General features: G+C 42.5%; 1 protein-coding gene across 12 annotated transcripts in view; it reads left to right on the forward strand.

Moving 5' to 3' along the window:
* FGF13 (fibroblast growth factor 13) overlaps window positions 1-19,056 on the forward strand; it is a 521,106-nt gene that overhangs the window by 70,731 nt on the left and 431,319 nt on the right. The window lies entirely within an intron of this gene.

Below are 19,056 nucleotides of genomic sequence, written 5' to 3' on the forward strand. Positions count from 1 at the left end.
ACTGGTGGTACCCTAAGAAGCCCAGGAAGTCTGGCTGTGCCCAGAAGTACTGGTGGTGCCCTGAGAAACCCTGGCTGTGCTCAGAGAGCCTGGCTGTGTCCAGGATATTGCATTCACCTCCAGGCTCCTTGCACAGGGACCCTTGCGGAAGATGCTTGTCGCGTAGATTGTGAGGTGCGACCCTGTAGTGGAGTGTGGGGACAGAACCCCAGAAAGCATTTTCCAGGCTCTCGGCCTCACACAGAAAGGTGCTGGCTCAGGTAGTAAATGGCCATCAACTGTGATTGGATGGCCATCAGCTGTGGCTAGTTGTCCATCAGCTGTAACCAGTGAGCCATTGGCCACTAATATAACTGCTGTGGCTGAGCTAGCAAAAAATGGGGGCTAGCAAGAAGATGGTGGCTGGCAAGCGCGGACTGCTGTTAGGACGGCGGGTCGCAGATTATGCAGATCCTGCTTCCTGTGTCTCCAGCCCAGCTGCCAGCGAGAATATGTTGGTTTGATTCCCCTACCTATGGCTCCGTGGGTGTTCCTTTTTGGCCTCACCATGTCCTGCGTTCTTATGTGGAGAGCGGGAGCTGAGACCCTGCAGGCCGTCCCCCACGACAATATAATTTACTGTTTATTTGAGTCTCAAAATCTTCCTAAGAAGAATGAGTTCTTGAGGTATGAGCAACATTTTATCCTGCATCACATGGGCTGAGACCACTCTTTTGTGTTTTGGGGTTGATATTTCTGAGTTGTGTGTGCATTTGTTTCTCTCTCTCTCTCTCTCTCTGTCTCTGTCTCTCTGTCTCTCTGTCTCTCTGTCTCTCTTTCTCTGTGTCTGTCTCCCTCCGCCCCTCTCTCTCTCCCTCTCTCTTCCCCTTCCTCCCTCTTCCTCCTTCCCTCCCTCCCTTTCTTCTTCCCTCCTTCCTTTCCTATCTCTCTTTCTTTTTTGTCTACTGGTAGCATTTGCTCTCTTCCCTCTCATTTAAGGGTTCCGGGATGTGGATGTTCAGATAGTGATCAGTAGCCAACTACGTAAAACTTTGTGTAAAGTCGGATTGAGAAATTCTCAGTGAGGTGTTGAGGAGCTGTCCTATGAATAAAATTTCTAGAATTTGTGTGTGTGTGTGTGTGTGTGTGTGAGAGAGAGAGAGAGAGAGAGAGAGAGAGAGAGAGAGAGAGAGAGAGAGAGGGAGAGAGAGAGATTGCAAGCAAGCATTCATGCACCCAAAGGATCCTATTTTGCCTTTTTGTTGTTACATTCTGAGCTTTGGATAGGTGAAATGCACAAGTGAGTTTTGTTTTGCTGGTTGAGCAAGTGATAGGTATAATATCTTCTCAGAAGAGTTTATGGAAAGTATACATACGAAGATGTTTAGCTTTGTCAGAAATGGGTGCCTAAGATTCCTTTAGTGTGTGTGTGGGTCTCACCCTTGAAACAGGGCTATAGGTTTCCAATTCATAGAAAAAATAAGCCATGGGAGATGTAGGTTGTTTTGCACATTATGATATGTATGTGCTCCAGTAATCTTATGAAATAGCACTATCCAACAGTGTTTTTAACAAGTGCTAATTAATGTTTGGTTGGCAAAATGTAATTACTTGCGTGGAGATTTTGACCTAGATACTTAACTGCTATTCTTAGGACATTTTTAAGTTAAACAGACTTTTTTCCCACCAAACACTCTAATGAGATGTAATGTTAGTAACTATTATAAGTGCGAGCACTTCAGATTTTCAGCTTTTGTCAAGATTAAGTTTTTGGGTATTGTGCCTGTGCCATTTAACAAGGTATTCTCAATGGTATGCATTATGTGGTCCCCCTTTTGATATCAATCCATGTTTCTAATTCAATTTTGAAGTCTTTAATCTTACGTATTACAATAGTATGTATTATGCCGATAGGTGTGGGCATGCAACACCTTTCAAATAGTGCAAATTAATGGTGTGTTAAGTATCACAATTTCAAGGAGTCGAAGGTGAAATATAATGACAGAATAGAAAAAGAATAAATGATAGAAAAGCAGAGAGAGAAAAAGCATCCTCAAGGGAAATAAAGGGTTTTTGTGTGTGTGTGTGTGTGTGTATATATATATATATATATATATATATATATATACATACATATATATATATATGTATATATATATATATATATATATATATATATATATATATATATATATATATATATATGGAGCGCCAAATCACTAAGACTGACAGCAGAAAAGGTCAAGGCCATTTTAACATTGCAGGAGACTAAGTCCAGGTTGCCTTTGAGAAATAATGATATTTTGAGTAACTCAGAATTGTAGTTGAGATTTGATAATGGTGACAAAGGGGCATCACAGTAGGACTCTGAGGCTAGCTACCTTCTTGGCTGACCAATCCCTGTGTTCTGGGCAGTGGGATCAAGACCCTACCGGACCTGCCTGCAGGAATGTTCAAATCCTTCCCGTGCATCCAAGACTCTGGGGGTCAGAAAGGCTTGTTATGTATTGACAGCTAAACTGACATTTTGTGCAAGCTCATTACAGCTAACAGCTCAAGCACAGATACTCAGTTGTGGGTTTTGTTGAACATTCCTGGCTTTTCAGTGTTAAAGATGGACATACCATATTTATTAGTTTCTCTTTTTCAACAAAGACTTCATGATGCTTTACCATAATATTTCATGATTTCTTTTAACTAGTGGCCACTGACATTAGAAAGTGCAATTACGTTGCAGCACTCTGGATAGCAGCTGATTTGTGAAGGCATTTTTAGGGTAATTTTATTCATAGTCATCCTTTCCTTTTTATTCATTCGAGAAAGCTGCCCTTTAGGATTTAGCATGTAAGCTGTGTACACCAAACATGATCCCTCACTGGGAAATCGTATCTCTCTCCCTGAGAAATCTTAGGCTCGTAGTTCCCATGTGTAAGGAGGTGATTCCTGGACAGCATTGGAAGTCCCACTCTGAATGGGCAGGTGTGTGGTCTGCATGGGACTGACTGCCCACGTGGGTGTGGCGTGACGCAACAAGGAAATACAGGGGCAGAGCGGTTGTGGGAGTAAGGCAGGAGCTGAGAATGAAAACAGTTATCATCCACTGCTGTCTGTGACTTCCCTGCTTGTCTCTCACACTTGATCAGTGTGTGTGCTTCTAGAAATCGTTCTGCCAGCCCAGGCACCGTCTGTCAAGGGAGTACTCTGCTACCCTGCATTTGGAGAAGGAAGGGAGTGTACTCACTTTAGGTGGGTACCTACTTTGCCCCAGTCTTTTAGACATGCGTACTTGGGTTGAGTCCCCTCTAGAATGTGACCTTGTTTGGAAACAGAATCTTTGTAGATGTAATCATGTTAAGCTGAGATCATGCAGAATTAGGGTGGGCTGTAAATTCAATGATTGCTATCCTTATAAGGAGAAAGATTTGAATCATGCAGAGTCCTACAGGGCCACGTGAAGATGGAAGCAGAGATTGGAGTTTTGCAGCCACACACTAAAGAATACCAAGGAGCCACCAGAAGCCAATAGAGCCTTGGGAGGAAGCTTGGCCCAGCTAATGCCTTGATTTCAGATTTCTAGGCTTTAGAACTGTGAGAGAAAAAGTTTTCTGTTGTTTGAAGACACCCAGTTTAGGTTATCTTGTTACAGTAGTCCTAGAAACTAAAACATTCTATAAAGAAGGTCTTAGGACAGCCTAGAGAGGTGGATGCTCTTAGATTCACTTTTATAGATCCAGAAGCTTGAGTCTTATGAGGAAATCCTGCATCATTGGCAGGACAGATATTTTGTGAGTACCTCCCTGGAATTGGGCCTGGCACTGGGAGGATTACAGATCCCAAAGGGTGGCACTTGCCCCCAGGATGTCTCTGAGTATGTATATGGACCACTTCTGTGTGTTTTATGTGTATGTGGGAGCAGCTACTGACAATGCAGATGGTTTTTCCCCATAGGTCTTGTAGCGTTAGGCTGCTTCTCTAGGGTTGCCTTTATTTGCATAAGGCTGCCTTGATTCTCCTCCCCCTTTCTTTTTCTGGTGTCTCTTTTTTTCTCACAGAAGGTTAACACAGGTGAGAGCCAATTTGAGGAAATTCCTTTTGGAGTTGTGCCCCCAGCTGTTCTCACCTGATTCCTGACTGATAAAATTTGAGGAGACAATAGCTTAATTCTCCCTGGAGAAGGTCTAGATCTAGAAAGGCTTTTTAGGCTGGTGACTTTTGATGTGTATTTTGAGGAATTTCCCCTGAGGGAAAAGAAAGGGTGGCAGAGTGGAGGCATTGTTGGGTAAGGCATTTCAGGCTGAGGAAGGTGCAAGAGGTGGGGGTAAGAGAGGCTCCGAAGTAGGGGCGTCTGGGGTGCCAATGTAAGTAACACAGGGCTGGTGCGGAGGGTGTGTGGCTTTTCCAGTAGAGGAGGAAGAAAGGGAGGTTGAGGCCATGATGCAAAAGAAGTATTTGCTTCCCCCTCCGCCGTTTTCTAGTTGTAACAGCTTTATTTTGAAGCATAGTTGACATACAGCAAACAGCATATATTTCAAATGTACAGTTGGAGTTTTGATGTATGTACACTGTGAAAGCGTGAGCACAATCAAGCAAGTGAACGTGTCCGTCACCAGGCTTCCTACACTCCTGGCATCCGTCTCTCCCACCCCTCCTGGACTCTGGTTAAGAAATACATCTTTTTTGTTCTTTTTTTATTAGTTATTGGGGTGACAATTGTTAGTAAATTTACATAGATTTCAGGTGTACAATTCTGTATTACATCATCTATAAATCCCATTGTGTGTTCACCACCCAGAGACAGTTCTCCTTCCATCACCATATACTTGATCCCCCTTACCCTCATCTCCCTTCCCCCACCCCCTTTACCCTCTGGTAACCACTAAACTATTGTTTATGATTAAGAAGTATTTCTTAAAGTATGGTCGGAAGATCGCAGGTGTCCCCTTTGAGGGGGTTTGAGAAGTCCTACCTTTTCTAACTTCGTATGTGTATAGGACTGGACTTCCTCCATGTATATTAGCTTAAACAACTTTCCACAACAAAATGAAAGCAGAAGTTGTCATGAATGAAAATCCAGATGTCTTCCAGTAAGCCAGTAAAGAGATCTGTAAAAATGCAAAACATGATGGACTTACCTATACTTTTGGTTGTTTTGAAAAACATGGTTGTTTTACATAAAATGTGATTATTTTTCCATAAAAATGTGGTATTTATGTTACCATGTAATTATATTAGTTATAATGCTGTGTTCTAGGTTTATTATTGCTAATTTTAAATGCATTAATTCCTTTTTTAAAAAATTTTATTGGGGAATACTGGGGAACAGTGTGTTTCTCCAGGGCCCATCAGCTCCAAGTCGTTGTCCCTCAATCTAGTTGTGGAGGGCGCAGCTCAGCTCCAAGTCCTGTCGCTGTGTTCAATCTTAGTTGCAGGGGGTGCAGCCCACCATCCCATGTGTGAATTGAACCAGCAACCTTGTTGAGAGGTTTCGCTGTGACCATCTGAGCCATCCACCCGCCCTTTCAGAGGCTAAGCGGTATCTCCTCTTCAATCTAGTTGGGGAGGGCGCAGCTCACTGGCCCATGTGGGAATCGAACCGGCAATCCTGTCGTTCAGAGCTCGCTCTCTAATCAACTGAGCCATCCAGCCGCCCGATATATTAATTCTTGAATATTTAATATTTTTCAGATTTAGTTACTGATATGATAAATATTAACGATGTCACCCATGCAAATAAAAGCTCTGGCTTCCTCAAAATTTTTTTTCTTCTTCAAGAAATTGCCCTTTATTTCCCCCTGTCACCTTTCAATTATTTCTCAGATCCTGTGATCAGAAAATTTCAGGATTGGTGCCATGGATGACTTTGAATGCTCTGTTGAGATTTGTGGATTTTTTCCTCCCTAAGTAGTGGGGACCTGTTGAAGATCTTTCCAGCATGTGGGGTGACAGGATCTGACTTGGTTTTGGAAAGAGGCCTCTGGCAGGGAAAGGATGACAGAAGACTGCAGGATCCTGGGAGGGAGAAGGAGTACCTGCCTGAGGGGCTTTGCTGTGGGGACTGGAGAGAAATGATCTACCTTGAGGGGCAGTCAGAACAGGAGGTACAGTCCCAGGGTTTAGTTCTCGTAGTCAGGGAAGTGAACTCCCCCTAGGAAAGGGAGCAGCTTCTTATGTCCAAGATTTCTGCCTGCACCGTGGCAGTTCTTGTGAACTATTGTGCCTATCAACTCAGGCACGGGAATGCTGTCCCTCTGATTACCAAATAAATACCCCAAATATAAACTTACTTAGAGACTCTTGGCTCTCTTTTTGAAATCCTCATGGCATGTGTCTCAGAGGCAAGAAGTTTCCTGTTGGCCTTTTAATCTCATTGGGTCGTTGTATTGCTTATTCTGCTTATCAAACTTGGGGCGGGGGATGTGGTGTTTACATTGGGAAGCCCTATCTTTGTCAGTGTGTTGTTACAACATTTTTCTTATTTTTAGGTGATTCTCCAAATGCCCAGAGATTCATCTTTTCATTAAAGGAAGTCTATCAGGACTTCTACTTGCCTTTCTCTTTAGCCCTTAGCTCAGGTTACCTGTGTCTGGTGACAGCCACCACCACCACACTGAAGCCACTAACATTTGATGAGTGGTTATTCTGTTCTTATGTATTAGTGCATCTAATCCTCATAAATCCTAGGAAGGAGGGATAATTTTTATTTATCTACAAATGAGGAAACCAAGGATCAGAGTGGTAACACCACTTGCTGAAGGTCACACGGCTTGAAAGTGACCAAGCCAGGATTTGAACCCAGGCAGACTGGTGCCGAAGTCCTGCGTCTTAACCATTATAACCATTGACACCACTATATCTAAAAGCCAAAGTGCACTTCTTCACCCAGTCCGTTAAGACCTACAGAGATGTAATATTTAGCAGCAGGTTTTGCAGAACCGTGTACTTCATTACAGGTTTCTTGGAGAGAGTACTTTGCTGCAAGTTTCACACTTTGTGTATCTTTATTGTCTGTGATGCCATTTATGATGTTTTTATTGGGTGGCATTTTTTTCTTTCACTCTCATTTTTATGTGCAGAACCTATAGCTGGTTATCTGTGCTATTTTCTCATTTGACAACTAAAATATTGACAATAAACATCTCATCATTGCTTGCAGCTTAAGAAAAAAACTATGGTGAAAGACATTTATCGCAACTCAGTTTTTTGGCAACTATCTGTCTTCATATTCAGGTGACAGATGCACTTGTAAAGAACTGGTGTTTATAGCTTCGATTTAGCTCTCGCAGAAGGAATGATGTGGTCTTGCTTAGCCTGTGGGCTCCTCAGGCAGTGCCTGCACCTTGTGTGCTTGAGCCCTGCAAAATCTGAATTCGGCTTGATAGTCAGGGAACTGTTTTTCTGCTCCTCAGACTAATCAGTGTGTTGTTCCCAGGGTGTACCAAAGCCATGACCTTACATTTAAAGAAGTTAATGTGATTTGAGTTGTCTTATGAGGCACTTGGTTTTACTGAGTACCTACTATGTGCCTGTGAGGTACCGGAGTACTGAATAAGATCATATGGTCTCCATCTTCATGGTTTATTAGTGGAAATAGAAGATTGAAGAGCTAAATATAAATAAGTTAATAAAAGGAGTTGGAAAGTCTGTAAAAGAGTAGAACAAAATCGAGAGTCATGTCCTAGTCTGTGGGATCTGAGAAGGCTTCCTCAGACTTTTCAGCTGGAATTCGATGGACGTGGAGGGTTTAGTATATGAAGAGAAAGGAGGAGAGCATTGCAGGTGGAGGGTTCAGCAGATTGAAAGCCCACCCATCAGGGAAAGAAGCAATAGAGAAACAGAAGTCCAGCCGGGCTTGAGCAGAGCTAGTGAGCAGTGGGTGGCATGAGATGATGCTGGATTTGAACCTTTTTGTCCGCCGGTGGGAAGTCATTTAAGGATTTTGAGCCTGGGGTAACATGATCCAATTTGCCTTTACATTTTGAAAAGGTCAGTGCAGCTACTATTCATTCCACAAATAATTACGGAGCATTTGCTCCGTTCCAGGCATTGTCCTGGCTTCTGGGAATAAGTCCGGGAATAAAACAGACAGAAAAAAATCCTTGCCCTTGTGGAATTTACCTTCTCGTGTGGGCAGTGGTGAGGAGTGGGTGGGAGATAGTCATGAAACCAACACGTACATATAGATGAGCATACATATAGAGGCCAGGCCTGTGCTGTGGGGGAAACGGTGCAAATTTATATAGAGTAGTAAGTGAATACCTTATGCAGAAGGTGGAGTTTAATTCTGCAAAGGCCTCAAGTCAGTGTGAGATGGAATCATGAGGGAGAGGAGTGTTCCAGAAAGAGAAGAATAGGTGCAAAGGCCCTAAAGAGGACGAGTTTGTCCTCAGTGCAGAAAGAGCCCCTTGGTTGGGAAATAGGGATAGTGTGGCTAAGTCCTGTTTCCTTTCTTCTTTGGCTGGTCTCTAGTTTCACACTAGCTTCTCATCCACATTGAGGTGAGTTTCGTGGTTAAGAACTTGGGTTTTGTAGACGAGCAAAAGTGTGTTTCAATCCCTGCTTACCCCTTACTGGGTGTTTGGGCTTCAGAAAGTTACTTCATTCCTCTAAGTCTCAGTTTGCCCATCTGCAGTGTGGGGCTAATAAGAATATCTACTACCTCACTATTAATGAGCAGGAAATAGGATGACGCATGTCATGTGCTTAGCACAGTGTATTCAGTAATTGCTAAATTAATGTTGGCTGTTGCTGTTATTGTTTGTAGTGATTCCAGTAGGTCCTTTCAACTTTGCATCAATAGAGGACAGTTCCTAGTCAGTCTTGGGAGAGGGGTGCAAGGGAACATTTACCTTTGAACCCTTACTCTGTGACACAGACTTCAAGGATGGTGACTGGACCTGCGCATCTCTGTCTTTCCAGAGCCCGCGGGCTAATGCAGTAGCCGAACAGGCACTGAATACCAGACAATAAGTTTGAACTTGAACTGGATATGCTTCACAGCATTTTGAAAGGTTTTTCCTAAACACCCAACTCACTAGATGAGGCCGCGGTGGGATTTCACTACAGTGTCAGTCTTATAGGTCGCTCCCTCAGTGGGTACTAGGTTGGCACAATCCAGAATGTTTTTTTTTGAGGAAAATTTGCCTAAGGGAAATGTTCCTGAAGTAGGGCCTGAGGAACCTGGTGATTCTTCCATTTCCAAGTACCCATCCCTGGGCCAGGTCCCAGGTGGAATCCATCAGTGAGCTTCCACTTGCGTATTCTTAATGAGCAGAGCTGTGTATCAGGCACGCGCCTGAGTCCTAAATGGCGGTGCTGTCAGTAGCTTAGCAATCATCTTGCTGAGTAGCTGCCTCTGGAGAGTGAATGGAAACCAGAAAAGGACCCAGCAGCCTCCATATCAGGTGCCTTAAATGCCTCTTGAGAACTTTTGGAAACTTGTTTGATGTGTATCTTGCAAGTTCAATAGTATGTGTGTGTGTCTAGCTGTGCCATTTCTGCTGCCCTACTCTACTTGTTTGCTGCTTGTATAATCCCCAGTGAGTAGGCAGTTTTGGTCAAGTGCCAACAGCATGAGGTCTGGATCAAATCCTAGCCTTACTGTCTCACTGGCTGAGATGCTGTGCATGTTGAAGCTGTCTGAGCCAGTTTCTCTGTCAGCAATTATGATAATAACATTTACATTACAGATGCTTGTGATATGTCATGCGTTATATAGGTGAATTGCCTATCTACATTTCTGGCAGTCATTCATTCATTCTTTAAGCATTTACTGAATGCCTACTGTGAGCCAGGCTCAGTACTAGGTGGTATGGACTGTGCAGAAAACAGTTAACAGAGCAGGCCCGACTGCTATCATTTGAAAGGCCTGCTTACAGAGTTGGCCCTTGGCTGGCGTCTGGGAATTTGGATTTCAGGAGGCTTCCTACAATTGCCTAAATGATGTCTCACTGTGCCTAAGCTGTTTGTACAATGTAGTTTCTCCTGAATTCGGGGAGTCTGGAATTTTGACAGAGAGTGTCTGCGAGACCTGCCCCAAAGAAAAACCCTGGGCACTTAGTCTAATGAGCTTCCTTGGTAGACAGCATTTCACTTGTGTTGTCACAACTTGATGCTGTGGGAATTAAGCGTCTTTTGTGTTCTTTCATTGGCAGTCTTGCTCCTGGTTTACCCTGGAATTATTGGCCCCATATGCTTTTTCCTTTTGCTGATTTTGCTTTGTATCTTTTGTAATAAATCACAGCTTTGAGTGCAAAAATTTGTTGAGGCCTGTGAGTCGTAGTAAATCACTGAACCTAGGGGGTGTTTTTGGAGACCTGGGCACGTGGATATAGATATAAATGTAAGGCACATTCTTTGCCCTCAGAAAACTCACCCTTTTGATAGAAAGTTTAACATGTCAGCATTTAATTACAGTACAGTGAGTGAGGTTGGGGTAGAGGCTGGGGTACCCTTAAGGAGGGGCATTGATTCTAGTCCTGGGGTCCAGGAGAGCTCTTGGAGTTGAATCTTAAAGGGTGGGAGAGATAACTGTACCTTGCTAAGGTCCGGCTGCCTGCTGCTTGCAAAAGTTAAAAAAATTGAGAGACATGGTTGTTGGAAAGAAAAGCAGGTTGGTTTATTCAGAACGCCGGCATTCTAGGACATGGCGTTTGGACAGGCAGCCTGACCCTAGCACAGTATCAGGAGGAAAAGACATTAGACACCTTTGAAGCCTAATATGCTCTTCTGAATCATTTTACATTTGAATCATTTTTTTCTTTAAAAGTGTTTAATGACCTTTTGCTCACTCATACATCAAATGTGAGTTGAAGACTGACTGTCCTAAACGACTCTGCTGTATAGTGGGGCCCCAAGAGGGAACAGGCATGGTCCCTGCTTTCAAGGAGGGTCTGGCAGTTTATGGGCTGAGATGGTTGGGTTTTGAGGAAGTCATGAGGCAAGGTGATGCCTGGGGGTGGGGAGTAGTCTGGTAAAGCGTTCCCTGAGAGTCAGTGTCTAGTTAACAGCACAGGTAAGTTTCAGATGGGACAGGAGAAAGGCATCATGGGAAGAGGAAACAACAGCTTGTGTAAAGTTCCGTGGCAGGAGGGACCATGGTGTCTTCTGAAAACAATCAGTATGTAGTTCAGTGTATCTGGAGGGTAGCAGATGAAGGGGAGGTAGGCCAGAGCTGTATTTTGACAGGTGGTAAGATCAAGCTTGAGAAAACAGGTGAAAAGATTAGGTCGAGCTGTATTGAGGAATTGGGAGAAATATTGGAGTAGGAAACGTAGAACAGTTGTTGGGCAGGGTGAAGACCCAGGTAAGATTGGACGGAATGAATATATACTGTGTTTCCCCAAAAATAAAACCTAGCCAGACCATCAGCTCTAATGTGTCTTTTGGAGCAAAAATTAATGTAAGACCCAGTATTATATTATATTACATTATATTATATTGTATTATATTATATTATATTATATTATATTATATTATATTATATTATATTATATCCGGTCTAATAGTAAAATAAGACCTGGTCTTACATTAATTTTTGTTCCAAAAGACGCATTAAAGCTGATGGTCCTTCTATGTCTTACTTTCAGGGAAACATGGTTGTGGCCCTGGTCCATACCGTTCCGCCATTTTTGTCTGGGTTTGGGTGTTTGCCACATGGGAGAAATGGAAGGAAAAGGAGGCACAGAAGTTAAGGATTTGGCAAAAGAGTGACTGAAGTCAGGGACTGCCCTATCAGATAGAAGGCAGGAGTGGCCCAATAGATTTCTTGGAGCTGAGTCTTCTGACTCTTCTACTTTCTTTTTGAGTGCTGAAAAGTGAGGGTAAAGGCTGAGAAAACTGGTGACCAGAAAATAGGCTGTTTGAACTTAAGATACCAGAGTTGAACTATTTCAGGTTAATACAAAGTCTAGGGGTCAACAAAGATATATGGTGGTGATCTTCAAAGATAAGGAGAGCAAGGAACTGAGTCGACAGAGGTTGGATCTGTTATCCACATGTGCAGTAAAGTCATAAAGGGTGATGGTGGGACTGTGGAATGGAAAACTGGGAGCCAGATGCCAAAACCCCCAGGCTCGAGGTGACAGTTACGAGAGGGAGAGCCACTGTCACTGCATGGCTGTGAACCTCAAAGGAGAAGAACACGTTCCTTGTAATACAAAGTTGCTCTTCTTCCTCTGCCATCTATAAAACTCAGTGGGACCTGGGGCAGTCTCTTCTTTGGACCTATGAGACGGACACCCTTTGAAATCCTTTAACTGCCACCAGTGCATTCTTTTCACTACCTGCCTCCTATCTTCTCTGCATATGCTGTGTCCCAGCTTCCTGGTGAGAAAACTTTTGTCTTGGTTCTACAAGAACTGTCCCCAGTTTGAGTTCATTGAGCGTCCTGCTGAGGTATGTTTGTGCTTACCTGAGGAACCCGCTCCCAAAGGCCAGAGAACTCTGCCTTTGGAGAGCTGCTTTGTTATTTCCCAACAGTGTGTCCCAAAGTGTATTCCATGAAAATACTAGTGTTTTTCAGCATGCTTAGCAGTGCCGGATTCCATAGTCAAATGTTTGAGAACCAATATCCACACCCCCCTTTTTTTTAAAGAGATTCATAACCTACTAAGAAATATTACAGTAAGGGGTCCTTTGTGTAAGCTAGGATTTCCCAGTGTATTTCACCACTGAAGCCTTTTTTTATCCCCATGAGTAGTGGATGGATATGATTGGAAAGTGCAGGTCAGTTCTCAGAAAAGAAGTATGTGAATTTTTTTCAATGGCCATTTATCTAGAAGAGGTGCATATTGCAACACTGGTGTATTTTGATTCTACTACAATGAGATTTCACTGTTTTCCCAAGGCTAAGTGCCCTGAGTTACTACATTTGGTTAGAATTAACACAGTAAAATATTTTGTTTAGCCTGTCATTCTACGTTCAGTGGAAACATTGCGAAATTAACTAACAGTGGTTCATTTTCCTTTGGAAGAATTCCCATAACTAAGATCGGAATTTTAAAAGGAAAACGCACATTTTCAGAGTCCTCTTGCTTTTATTTTGATTAAAAATGACAGCATCAATTTCAAACTAATCACATTATTTACTCTTAATGTAGTGATAAAATTTCTTTGCAAAAGTATGTGGATCGTTCAAAAAAATTAATGGTACGCCTGGACTTAGATATATATTTTGTAAATATAAAAAGACCAAAGTACTGAAAAAATGTAGTTTATGAACCCATAATGAAATGTGAAACACAGAAAATTAACAACATACTATTTATATAACACCTTGATTCTCAGAGAAGTGCAGAACCTAGTAACCCAGATTTCTTAATAAGCAAAATAAACATAAATATGAACATATCAAAATAATGTAGGGTATTGCCAAAGTGGTACTTAGAGGAAGATAGATTATTCTAGGTGTTTATTTTGTTAAGAAAGGAAAAGCAAACAAAATGAATTAAGCTTTCATCTAGATGTTTTCGAATAGGAGCAATGTCAGAAGCAAGAAAGAATGGGAAGGAGGAAGTAATAAACTTAATAGCACAAATAAATAAAATGGAGAAAAAGTTGATGAACCCTACAGACGATTTTTGACAAGCATGAACAATGGTTTGCCTCACTAGAAATGCAAAAAAACACATTTCTTAAAATAAAAATGAGACAGGAGCTCTGACAACAAATGTAAAAGATTTAGAAATTTGCAGAGAAACAGTACCCTCCACTGTATGCTAATAAATCAGAGGGAAAGAATGACTCCTTGCAAAATTATAAAATATGAATAGTCATGCAAGATTAAATAGAAAACACACCCAGACCAATTACAGTGGAAGAAACAAGAAGTCATGAAAAGTCTTACCATGAAACCCACACAAGCCATGGGTATTTGGATACAATTCATTAATAGAAAGATCCTAAACTTTGAAAGCCATGATATTTTTTTGACTGCCTACTGTGAACTAGATTATTTACACAAGTGGATGTACCTAATTGCAATGTATACAATGATTACGTAAATATGGGCAGTATTGGTAACATTAGTTTACAGTTCACATAATAGGCTCTGAAAAGTTAGATGACAAGCCTGAGTCACACAGCAAACAAGAGACAGAGCTAGGTTTTGAACTTGTTACTGTGCCAAAGGTCCTGCTGCTTGCCCCACAAAAGCCACAACCCGAGAGATGAGGTTGCTGGAAAAAAAAGCAGGTTTTATTTTAAAATGTCAGCTTTAAGGGAAGACAGTGGACTCCCTGTCAGTAAGACTGCCTTCCTCTCTCAATATTGCCAAAAGGTTTTATACACATGCAAGGAGGGTCAGAACAAAGGAAGGAGAATTTGGGCAGGCAGCTCTAGAGAAAAGCACTTCCCAGAGGCTGGTCTGCCCCAGGGTCAGCTGTGAATCCTATACTGATGCAGAAAACCCCTTCCAAGTTACCCGGCCAGGTGTGCATACTGGTCTGAAGTAAACTGAATCATTGGAACTGGTACGTAGAGGGAATGTACAGTCCGCAGTCATCAAGGCTTGATGGGAGGGGAGGGAAGCAAAGAAAGGGGAAAATAAAATTTAAAAAGTCCCAAGCCAAGCCAGTGTCACATCGAGTTACATCAGAAGTTTAAATTTCAAAAATAGAAGTATATAGGGTCACCGTTACAAATTCAGATCTGTCTGCAAAGCTTAAAATCTTTCCCTGTATTATACTTTATACAAGTATAGAAAATTCATGTGTTCTAAATTGTTTTTAAATGTTGAGTTGATGCTTCTTTACTCAATTCCCAGTTTACTTTCTGAAGAAATATGATTTCAATCCCCAAATTGGGAAAAAAACCACAAAGGAAACTATATGTCAACGTTATTCATGGATATTCTTTATTTTTTAAACAATTGTAAGCAGACAATAATTGTCCTTAAAAATTTATCTCTGACCAAGGGAGATTTAATCCAAGAGTACAAGATAAGGTAATAAAATGAAAATCATCGTGAGAATTCATCATGTTAATATGAAAACATAGTTAAAATAACACATATTTGCAGATGTTGAGAAGACATCTAATAAATGGCACAACTGTTCTTGGACAATGTATTTGGCAACCCCAAAAAGGGTACGATTTTTACATATTTAAATATAAAATCTAAAACTGTCTTTCATAGAGAAGAGAATTCCCATGAAAATAGGAAAAATTAGATGACAAAGGTAGGACTAAGTGCTGCCATTTTTAAACATTGTAGTAGCAATGCATTCCATAGTCATTGGTAAGGAAAAAGAAATTAGATAAGTACCATCAGTGAAGAAAGCTATACCTTCATTCAACCTAAAATGCGAAGGCCTACCACTTAATATATAGGTGGTGTTCTGATAGGCACTGAAGATATATCCCAGAAAGACTGCATCTGTAGAACATACAAAGTCATCATATACACTAGTTCATATAAATGAGGTTAAGAAAGTCTTGAAATTCAAGGCAAATGGACCACAAATACGTGCTTCCAGTTGTAAACAACTGAATAATACAATAAACAAGATAATTCATTTGCAATATATTTAAAATACATTAAATACTTGGGCATTAATTTAATTTGGGACAAGAGATTTATTAAAATAAAATTAGACAATCCTTAAGGGAGGGATAAAAGGCAGTAAATAAATGAAGGGAGAGATACCTTGCTCCAGTTGAAGACAAGACAACCTATGGGAAAGATTCTAGCATTCCCCGAGTTAATACAGAGTTTCGGTGCATGTGAATGAAAGACCTGGTGGGATACTTTATGAGATGTGACGAACTGCTAGCAAAGTTCATCTAGAAAAACAATCAGGCAGAAATACTAAAGAGTTTTAAAATTAATCATCTGAAGTTATACTTTCTGTCATATATTTGTGGAGTCCTAAGGTAGACTCACTTTCTGTATCTGTCTAGTTCCTAGCACTGTTGCCTGACTCATCATACAAGGTTCTCTGTAAATATTAGTTGAAAGAAGACAGGTAGGCATCGTTATTGTAGGGGTTTGAAAATCAGCTAGGGACTGACTAGTGCCTTTTCCCAAGGTGTCAGAGAGCTGATTAGATGGAACATGATGGACTTGGCCTCATCTTTAAGCAAGCAAGGCAAGAGTGGTGGTAGTCAGAAAAGAGGAGAATGTTCCAGGATCTTGTAATCTGCCTGCTGACATTTTTCTAGCAGAAGAGGGGACCTGCCTCCTAGCTTTCAGCCTGGGCTTTTTCTCAGCAAGTGGTGCGCTCAGGCAGTGCCGCCGTGACATTTGGGAGCTGTCATGCATCAGTCACTATCCGCATAAAGAAACGCAAGAAGTTTGAACATGATCAGCAGTCTGGATCTTCTCATTGCTCTCTGCTGCAGCTTTGGGTCTGGCCCCTGTAGATTTCAGATGCAGGAAATTCTCCTTCCTTTTTTTTTTTTTTTTTGAGAACAGGACTTTATTGGGGAACAGTGTATACTTCCAGGACTTTTTTTTCCAAGCCAAGTTGTTGTCCTTTCAATCTTAGTTGTGGAGGGCATAGCTCAGCTCCAGGTCCAGTTGCCGTTTTCCAGTTGCAGGGGGCGCAGCCCACCATCCCTTGCGGGAGTCGCACCAGCAACCTTGTGGTTGAGAGGATGCGGTCCAACCAACTGAGCCATCCGGGAGCTCAGCGGCAGCTCAGCTCAAGGAGCTGTGTTCAATCTTAGTTGCAGGGGGCACAGCCCACCATCCCTTGCTGGACTCAAGGAATCCAACTGGCAACCTTGTGGTTGAGGGGACATGCTCCAACCAACTGAGCCATCTGGGGGGCACCTCAGCTCAATGTGCCATGTTCAATCTTAGTTGCAGGGGGCAGAGCCCACTATCTCTTGCGGGACTCGAGGAGTTGAACCAGCAACCTGTGTTTGAGAGCCCACTGGCCCATGTGGGAATTGAACCGGTAGCCTTCGGAGTTAGGCGCACAGAGCTCCAACCGCCTGAGCCACCGGGCCGGCCCCTCTCCTTCATGTTTTGCATCCCATCTCTGTTGTGAAATCTTTCTTAAATGCCTGTGACAAAAATGCCTCTTCCTGTTCCCCACTTTTGGAATATTTTGCTTGTTTCATGATGGGCCTAAAGACTCAGGCCATGTTAATGTACAGGCATGCCCCAGAGATATTGTGGGTTTGGTTCCAGATCACCCAGTAAAGTGAGTCATAATCTTTTTTGCAAAATGGAGGGTCTTGCCTCCAATTTGTAAAACTTGCAACATCTGTGAAGCATAATAAAATGAAGCACAATAAAAGGAGGTTTGCCCGTGTAGGCATGCGTCCTCTACCAAATTCCTTGAGGGTGGGATTTAGGCCTCCTTCTCTCTCTTCTCCACAGCAGCACTTCCCAAGCTGGGCTGGTTATCAGAATCACTTGAGGAGCCTTTAAATAGATAGGTTTCCCTGTACTTGGTAACTCAGAGTTAGTAGATCTAGGTGTATAATATATGATGAATATATTACATAATATTGTGTGTGTGTATAATAAATATATATAATATAATCTCCCTAGATTCTGTTGCTGAAGAGCCACGTTTGGGAAGACTGGTTCCATAGCATCAGACAGAATATCTCCACAGAAGAGAGACACCTCCCCCCCACCGTTTCTTGAACGAAGGGATTAAATTAGTTACAATATTCAGAGTGATTTTATAATGTTGCCATTCCCATGGGGGTAATACAGGTGCTGCAGAGAGTCTAGTAAACACTTAAAATGGGATTATCTCCAACCAACATTTTCATGATTATAACTAATAATTATAGAGCATTTGCTAATTTCCACTAGCACTAGGGGTCACTACTATATCCTTGAGTGACTGAGTGACACAGTGTCTCATACATAGTTGGCACTCACCTATTTAATGAATGAATGCAATACTATGTTTAATTCTCACAATGACCCTTAAGATGAGTACTCTTGCCATTTTACAAATGGGGAAGGTAACGGTGGGCTCAGATGTTGGAAGTCATACAGCTAGTGAGCAGTAGAACTGCCATTGTCCTTCATGTCTGCGCCATTCCCAATTCCAAGCCCTGAACAGTTATGCCACACAGTGAAAGGGCCTTTCCACCGCAGTGGCGAGGCAGGATCGAGGCAACTAAGTGCATGGATACAGGTAGCATACACCCCAGGAAGGATGGCAAAATGCTGGGGAGGATAATTAGCCAGAAGGCCTTGGAGAAAATTTAGAGTATGGTATCTGGAGAGTCAGTCGGTCCCTGGGAATTGGTGCCAGGAAGTTGTGGCAGTCCGTAGTGATTGGCGTCCTCGTAGGGACTGAGAGTATGCATTCCAGGCCTTCCGAGATGGGGAAAGAACGAGGCAGGAGCTCAGACCTCAGGAACACAGTTAGCTTTGGATACAGAAGAAAAAGCCAAGAGTCCCGTTTCCGGTTTTGACAGATAAGACACGATTTCACTGTAAGGAGGCGTAGCTCCAGAAATGCGAGCTCAAGGTCAGGGCCAGGGCAGCACCAGCACCCCAAGTCCTCAGGGTGATCCTGTTGCTGTTGCTGAGCTTCTTATGGTTCTGCCATAAGGAGTGGGACCTGTGTTCCCTCTGCTGAGACTGACGGGGGTCACAGGCTAGGGTAGAGCAGCGCCTGCCACACCAGGCTGAGCAACTTTGGAGGTAGAGAGAGGTACACTCAGACTAGAGCCAAGAAGCACCTTCAAACACAGGATGAGGACCTGAGGTGACATCAAGCCCCAGACCAGAGTGAAAAGGGATTGCAAGGCTAGCTACCTTTTTCAAGTCATGGGGCAAGGTTTAGAGTCCTTCTGAAGTGCTGGGGTGTGGTGGAGAAATGATTACACACACACTCCTTACTCCTGAATTAAGGTAGATCTCTGCAGCTGACTTACTTACTGCTGAAAGTTGCTCATACATCTCAAAGTTACCAACTCCAGCTCGAGCATATGAGGTCTGACAATTAAGTTCGCGAACTCACCCTAGAAAAAGTGCTACATACCTCGTTGCTGAATATCACTATGGTCACCTTCGAAGTACTCCCCTTGGGAAGCTACGCACTGACGCCAGCGCCTAGTTCACCCCTCAAAGCAATTTTGGAACTCTTTTTCTACAATGCC

The sequence above is a fragment of the Rhinolophus hipposideros genome, assembly GCF_964194185.1.
Source record: "Rhinolophus hipposideros genome assembly, chromosome: X".
Taxonomy (NCBI): Eukaryota; Metazoa; Chordata; class Mammalia; order Chiroptera; family Rhinolophidae; genus Rhinolophus; species Rhinolophus hipposideros.